This window comes from Scardinius erythrophthalmus, assembly GCF_964197995.2.
Source record: "Scardinius erythrophthalmus genome assembly, chromosome: 8".
Classification (NCBI taxonomy): domain Eukaryota; kingdom Metazoa; phylum Chordata; class Actinopteri; order Cypriniformes; family Leuciscidae; genus Scardinius; species Scardinius erythrophthalmus.
Window position 1 is genome coordinate 38,280,384 of NC_138228.1, and position 8,404 is coordinate 38,288,787.

Genomic DNA, 8,404 nt, shown 5'->3' on the forward strand with positions numbered 1-8,404 from the left:
GCCATTCCACTTCACGGACTGGATACGTGCAATATTTTCCTCAGGTGAGTCACCCCGAGAAACCCTGAGATTCCTCCAGCGCTATTGACGTCAACGCCAGAGTTATGCCACCGGCAGCTTTCGCATTGGCAAGGTGCCTCCATATGCATGGTTCCCCCTCTGGGCAACCCCCACATGTGTATTTCCACTGTAAGCCTCTCTGAGCATGTGTCTTTGCCTTGGCAAGCCATCTTGCCACCCCTGGGGTTGAAACATTCCACCCTGCGGGCTGGATACCCCAGTGTTTTTCCATGTGCAGCCCCCTTCCGGGCCATATGTTATTCTGTAAGTAAGCGCACAGAGAGCTGGATGTCAGACAGCACATCCCATGAGTATTAAACTAAGTTCTCTTTCACGTGTTATTTCGCTTAACCCCCTGGGGTCGGCGGTATCGCCGGCGATACCAGCTCGCGTTTTTCCTTATCAGTGCAAAAGAGATTCTAAATATTTGACTTTCTAATATGTTGACTTTGATCTTCCATACACGTTTCATACATCAATCGATCCTGTTAAGTGTGTATTATTTTTGTGTATGCTCACAATAAAAACGTGTTGTGCTTTTTGCCAAATAAAGAAAAATAAACATGATGCGAGTTCTGCCTTCTCTCTGTCAGTGAATTCCATTCTGAAACGCTTCCGAAAATGAACTGTAACTCAGCGAATACTCAGTCAAACAGGCATACAGACACACAGGCATGAAGCTTGAATTCTCTTCTTTTAAATGAAGTAATTTTTATAAAAAACAAATATTCACAGTTTATGTAATATGTATGAAAAGAGAGAGATGTCAGTCGTTCTCATCTCAGCTCATTATGTTTTAATGTAACTCCGCCCACGGAGAGCGCGTGCTATTCAAACGCAAATTATCTGAGGCGAACCAGGCAAACCTGTGAACGCCCACATCAGCTAGATAACACACACCGCGAGTTCACTTTCAGACTCATGTACTTTACAATGCTGTGAGGAATAATACTATCTTAATAATAATCCTGGAAAATTTACCTCAGAAGTGCTGGAAGTTTCATTTTCGAGGAGCAACGGATCCAGCTGAGGAATAGGTCAGTTCAGTATTTGCTTTGTTCTAATCGCAAGTCTGTACACGCAAAAAGACTGTTTAACCCTTGTGCATTGTTCAAATTCACTACCCTTTCGTTATGTTCGTGGCTGAAAACAGCCACTACTTTAAACTGCTGTAAAAATGTATCAGATAAATATTTTTTTCATTTTTTTTGCATAAATCTATTAATCAACCTCAGTCCTGTTCAAAACTACTAAATTTTTTTTTTTTTTAAATCAGGATTTTAACTCTTTAATTGCCAAATTCATAAATGATGTCACTGATTTGGGAAAAACAAAACAAAATGACTTATTTTCAATATAAAATGTGAATGTGGACTGGATTTTTTTTTTACCTTTTATCACAGTCTTGGACATGTCAAAGATTAGAAACAACTTTGGTTTTGATGCATTGTTAGTTTTTGTGCAGCATCAGATTTTAACTTTTTCTCCCTCATTTATTGTTCGTGGCTGTTTTGCCCCATTGACTTCCATTATAACCACATTTTTTGATTGCAAAGCCATGACACCATATACTCATGCATTTTTTATTGTTCGTGGTTTTCCCTGTTGGGAAGAGGTCAAATTTGTCATTTTTACTGTTGATAACCAGGTGGCACCATTAACCCTTTAGATAGGCCTGTGCAAAAAAAAAGCGTAATTTCTGGCTTTTACATGGAGTTATATGGAGTATAATAGCATATTTGTGTGTGTGTGTGTGTGTGTGAGAGAGAGAGAGAGAGAGAGAGAGAAAGAGAGTATGAGAACTCACCTTGATGCATCTGAGAAAAATCAAAATATGCACCTCAGCTCTCAGAACTACATGGAGTAAACAAAAACAAAGTAGGCTAAGTGTATTTATGCATCTGCTGCCTTTTGATGGTGAGAAATGCAGGCTAAACAAAGCAAGTGGATTTAAACACTTGCATGCAAGCCTGCTGGTCATTTGATGGTGAGAAGAGCAGCAAGCAACATGAGAAAGGGCTTGACTCGTAGTGAAGTTTTAGAGAGATGATTATGCCGCCTGACCCCTCCAGCGAGCTGCAGGATGTATCGTCTTCTCCCTCTGACACCACAGACTCAGGAGAGTCAGATCCTGATTTGGATGTGGCACCCTCATCATCCTCTCTAGCTTCCACTGAAGGCGAGGAGGATTCGGAGGATCCTGGATCTGGGTGGATTGGGAGAAACGGTGAAGGGTGGTTTTCCACCAATGCGGAGACAACTCCCTAGCTAGGGAGACTGATATATATATATGTGTGTGTGTGTATATATATTTTGTCCTTGCATTCTTTCTTGTGGCTCAGTCACACACCTGAATGAAATGCTCATTACGTGTGCAGCCTCATTATGAGGGCCCCATTGTCTCCTCGGGTGTGAATCACGCCCACTCGCATATTGCCTTTCCAAACAAAAAGTGTCTTACAAAATTTAAATCAATGTATTGTTTTATGTGAATGATTAGGCAGGATGATTTTCACATCATTTTGAAGAAAAAACTCTAGGCGACAACTCTAGTCAAAAGTCTTGTGGACACATATTTAGTATGTGTTTTGTGGCCTTATTTCAGACATTTACATTTTTAGTTTTTTCAATAACCATGCATAAACATTATTTTCTCAAAAATACAAACATGTACATACATGTTGCTCACATATTATGGTAGCCCTGTTTGTGCTAAATAGAGTGTAATTATACCTTTGCCATTAATATGTTTATAAGCAACTGAAAAAAGCACAAATGTAAGGGCATGTCAGAACATCTCAAGGACCCCAAAAACACCTTAGGCCCCAGAGGGTTAAACTGTCAAATTTACACAAGGTTATGTTAACTAGTTAGCCTGCACATTTAGCCTTAAAAGTTAATAGTAAACTAACTTGTCCTTGGAGGAGGCTTCACCCCACCCCCACCCCCACCCCTACCCCCACCCCTACCTCTACCCCTATGCACAAAGGACCATATCCATTGTGTTTTGGCTTGTTTCCAATGTGTTTCCGATTTCATTGTGTTATGGCACTTCATTGTGTTGTGGTGCTCTCATTGTGTTGTGGCTTGTTTACGATGTGTTGTTTAAATTTCATGTGTTGTGCACTACTGGGCCACCTGTATGTACCCCCTCCGTCACCTCACGGACCCCGGGTAACACGTACTCCAGTTTGGGAGCCACTGAATTAGATCAAACACATCTTCTCATACACATGTTCTACAATGGCCTATTGTTATTGTTTTTTCATCATTAAATCATTATTCCAGGCTGTGAAATAGGGGGTACATTAAACGGTAACAACAGTCAAATAATTTTATATTAGTTGTAAGTGATCAACATCAAATGTCACTCAGTTTTCCTTTTTCTGCTGCAGCACTTGACACACAGATATCGACCTGTTAAAAATATAGATAGAGTGAATATCAGAACAACTGCAAACAATGTAACTGCAACATCTACTGAGTAATAGGAGTACCAAGGCAGTTTGTAGGACTCTGTACGGAGGTGAGCAGCACCTTTGTGTCTCATTACAAACTCAATCCAGAAGAGTGCGTTGTCCAAAGGTTTAACTGGTTTGTCTCTGTGCAGATGAGAGAGTCTCTGCATATTCAGTCTGTAAGATGGTTCATTGATTACTTCCTGTATGGCTGCATGCAGTGTGTTTTTATCTAAAGTTGCGATGGAAACAATCTTGGCTCCTCCCTTGTCTTGCAAACGAAGAAGATTGTCATACTGGTCAAAAAAGAATGGAATTCCAACCACTGGAATACCATGGTACAAAGCTTCTTGAACCCCATTGGTTCCTCCATGTGCAACAAAAACTTTAGTCTTTGGATGCCCTAGAAGATCATTCCGTGGCATCTAATCAACCAGTAATGTGTTGTTCCCCAAAGTAGATGGTCTCTTTCCAGTGTATCTCCAAATCACCTTTTGCGAGAGCCGAGCAAAAGCAGTAGCTATTTCTTCTGTAAAATCATCTGGTAGGACACTGATAAATGACCCTAAAGACATGATGATGACTCCCTGCTCTCCAGAACTTTGCATGAAGTCTTCCAGATCATGTGGAAGGGCCTTTGCTGGTTTACACTGAAAGCCTCCAATGTAGATAATATTTGGCATTGTTGGACGTGGAAATTCAAAAACAAAATCAACCCTCATAAGCCATATATCAGCCCCCTGGAGAAGTTCATAAAAACTTACAGGCGGATGAAAATATTTATCACATAATGTTTGGTACAATGGCAAATTAAAACGTCTGTTCTGAATGTCCATTAGCAAATAGAAGAAAGCGTTTTTTACTCGTTGGAAAAATTTCATCTTGTCAGTGTTTCCAGATCCTGTGATAGGGATGTAAGACATTGGTGAGGGAGCGACGTCAAAGTGTCCCTCTACAGTAGCGGTCCATCTCACATTATATACCATGGGTAACTTGAGTTCATGAGCCAGGATAATCCCTGCACCCCACGACGGATCAGTAAGCATCAGATCATACTGCTTTTCCTTCAGTGTCTTCAGAATCTCTGCACTTTCAAATATGTTTGTTATAAGCTGACATATCATTTCATGAGTTTTATGAATAGCTTTGGCTACATATGAATGCAGCTGTAAAGCGCTCAGCTGGCTCTTTCCTCTTTCATAGTCGATCATTTTGAAGAGGATATGGTCGATAAATTCTTCATCCATTCCTTTGGTGTTAGGTATGGTTATAGAGTTGTAATAAGTTGAATTCTCCTTTACGAACCAGCTATTATAGGTGCGTATTACATCAATGCTGTGCCCTTGACCATGTAAAGCCTTGATGAGGATGTCCATGTTCACCCAGTGACTTCCCTCCACAGGCAACACCAAGATTTTGCCACCATCACAGAGACAACCAAAAAGGACTACGACTGTTATCCAGAGAGAGACAGAAACGGTGTTCCAAGAAAATTGAGTCATCTTGCCTGTAAATGATAAAATAATTGGATTATATAAATTTGTATAATATTAAATTTTTATATGTTGTCGACACTGTGCAGTAGAGATGACGTTATGAAAGGGACACTTTTTTCATCCGGGACCTGTAGCCTGGATGCCAGCCGAACTTAGCCCCGCCCACAAACATTTTAGGTCGGGAAGTTCGGTCTGGACTCGATCCGTTGAGGAGCTATTATGCCCGAACAAAAATTGTTCGGACCAATCAAATTGTCAGGGCGGGCTTTATACAATGATGGACAGATGAGCAATGTAATCATCTACGTCACCAACGAGCGCTTGGGTTGAATTCGTTAACAACAAAAATGACTGCCGCTGGAGAATTGAGATTTCACGAGTTCACACTTACAAATAAGTCAGATAGAATAAATGCATATTTGGCGTGCTGTCCGAGGAGAGGCTCCGAGCTCGGTATTCGGCCCGAACCCAAAGTACTCACCCTGTTTGACGATCGGAAACATGAATGAAAACTTACTTTGTTGCTCTGATTGGTTGTAGGTCTATCCAATTGAGTGCAGAGGCATTTTCCTTCCTGAGTCGGTTGAAACACGCCCCTTAATCACAGCCCAATGGAGCAGTAACAGACTCACATTCTGACTAGAATCTGAGTATGACGACGTCAGGCTAGTACTCTTTCAGAGTGAGACAGGCAGGTAGAATCATTACAAATGTTTTGTGAGAGAACACAAAGTTTCTCAGGGAACACAGTACATTTGGGTGAGAACATAAATGTTTTATGAGAGAACACAAAAGTATTATTTTTCCTCCTATCTCTGTTATGGATCTGTGAAGGAGAACTCAAATGCAGGATGACAATTAACAGCTTTATTGATAAACAGATAACACGACGAGGTAGGAGAAGGTAGCAATCCAAACAATAGGTAGAGATGAGACAATGCCAACAGCAGAGCAGCAGATGTAATGAGGTATCCGTAGGCCGGAGTGAAGAAATGGCAGATCAGAGTGAGACCAGAGGTAACCAGCCAAAGCCAGACAGGAACTTCTTACAGCTTGACTCCTTACAGCTTGACACTCAGGTATCTCAGGCTCAGAACAAGGCTGCTCGCTGGACAGGATTAAGACAGGACTGGAACAGAGAACAAGACGGACAAAGCCAATGGCAGTAACCAGAGCACTGACAAACTTCTACAACAAAACACTAAAGACTTGAGAGAAACCAGACTTGAGCAAAACGATACTGAGACAACATAGTACTCTGTGGTACAACAATTAACGAACTGGCAAATACAAGAGGGAAAGAGCAAACATATAAAGGGAGCTAAGAACATGAGGAACAGGTGAGCACACTCAGACAAACAAGGACTTAACGAGACGACAGGTGCTAACACTCAAACAAGGACTCAACTAAACAAGGGGGCGTGGTAACGGGAAACAAGGAGGAAAGGACAGAGGAGCACATGGCAAACACAAACAAAGACACAGCCATGTGTTAAAGCACAACACAAACATAGAGACATAAAACAAAGACAACACAGACAAAGCTGACAGGGCAGAACCCTGACAGTACCCCCTCTCTAATGGACGCCTCCAGGCGTCCAAAACAGGCATAGAAGTCCACGGGGGCAACAACTGGGGAGGTGGGTGGGGTGAAAACATTGAAGTCCCAAACTGACCAGGGAACACAGAGGGAGGGATGGGGGGAATGGGAACTTGATTAGAGGCACTCTGGGAACCAGGAACTGGCCTAGCTGGTCTGGGCCTCCAAGGGGGCTTGACAGGTCTGGGGGCGAAGACAGGGCTGGTAGGATCGGGGAAAGTCTTGGAAACAGGTAAGGGGACTGACTCGGGGACGCCCTCCTGGTCTGTGCAGACGTGCACGGGGACACCCTCCTGGGCTGTGCAGACGTGCACGGGGACTGACTCGGGGACGCCCTCCTGGGCTGTGCAGACGTGCACGGGGACACCCTCCTGGGCTGTGCAGACATGCACGGGGACTGACTCGGGGACGCCCTCCTGGGCTGTGCAGACGTGCACGGGGACACCCTCCTGGGCTGTGCAGACTGGAGCAGAAGGCTTGAAAACAGTGCTTTCTGTAGCTTCAGCGGGCTTTGGGACAGCCCTTTCAGTAGCATCAGCGGGCGCTGGGACAGCATCTTCAGTAGGATCAGCGGGCGCTGGGACTGCACTTTCAGTAGCATCAGCGGACTCTGGGACAGCGCTTTCAGTTGCATCAGCGGGCTCTGGGACAGCGCTTTCAGTCGCATCAGGGGGCGCTGGGACAGCGCTTTCAGTCGCGTCAGCGGACTCTGGGACAGCGCTTTCAGTAGCGTCAGCGGACTCTGGGAAAGCGCTTTCAGTAGCATCAGCGGACTCTGGGACAGTGCCTTCAGTAGCATCTGCGGACTCTGGGACAACGCTTTCAGTCGCATCTGTGGGCTCTGGGACAGCGCTTTCAGATGCATCAGCGGGCTCAGGAAACGCCCTCTCTGTAGCAGCAGCGGGCTCGGGAAACGCCCTCTCTGTAGCGGCAGAGGGCTCAGGAAACGCCCCTTCTGTAGCGGCAGCGGGCTCGGGAAACGCCCTCTCTGTAGCGGCAGCGGGCACGGGAAACGCCCTCTCTGTAGCTGCAGCGGGCACGGGAAACGCTCTCTCTGTAGCTGCAGCGGGCACGGGAAACGCCCTCTCTGTAGCGGCAGGGGGCTCAGGAAACGCCCTCTCTGTAGCAGCAGCGGGCTCGGGAAACGCCCTCTCTGTAGCAGCAGCGGGCTCGGGAAACGCCCTCTCTGTAGCAGCAGCGGGCTCGGGAAACGCCCTCTCTGTAGCGGCAGCGGGCTCGGGAAACGCCCTCTCTGTAGCAGCAGCGGGCTCGGGAAACGCCCTCTCTGTAGCAGCAGCGGGCTCGGGAAACGCCCTCTCTGTAGCAGCAGCGGGCTCGGGAAACGCCCTCTCTGTAGCAGCAGCGGGCTCGGGAAACGCCCTCTCTGTAGCAGCAGCGGGCTCGGGAAACGCCCGCTCATTAACAGCAGTGGGCTCAGTTAACGCCCTCTCAATAGCAGGCTTGGAACTAGTGGACAAGACAGGATTAACAGGCATCTCTAGGATCTTGACAAGACTAGTTAGAAGTTCATATAAAGCCTCTGCAGCAATGACAATAGGCATCTTAGGACTGGGATCAGTAAACATAACAGGACTGGTAGAGGTTGTCTCTGTGGGAATGACATCGCTTATCAACGGCATGGGAATAGAACTCACTTGGCTTGACACCTCAGAAACCATTGGATCTGGGGCTTGGGAATGGAGAAATGTAGACTGTTCAGCACGTACCCCTCTCCTCTTTCTCTTGCGACGAGCTGATACTGCTTGCTGGGCTCCTTCTGTAGTATCTGT

General features: G+C 45.3%; 1 pseudogene across 1 annotated transcript; it reads right to left on the reverse strand.

Moving 5' to 3' along the window:
- Positions 1 to 3,427: 3,427 nt before the first annotated feature.
- Positions 3,428 to 5,020, reverse strand: LOC308694533 (UDP-glucuronosyltransferase 2C1-like; annotated as a pseudogene). The gene has a single exon. The product of its transcript is annotated as a UDP-glucuronosyltransferase 2C1-like (transcript).
- Positions 5,021 to 8,404: the final 3,384 nt, after the last annotated feature.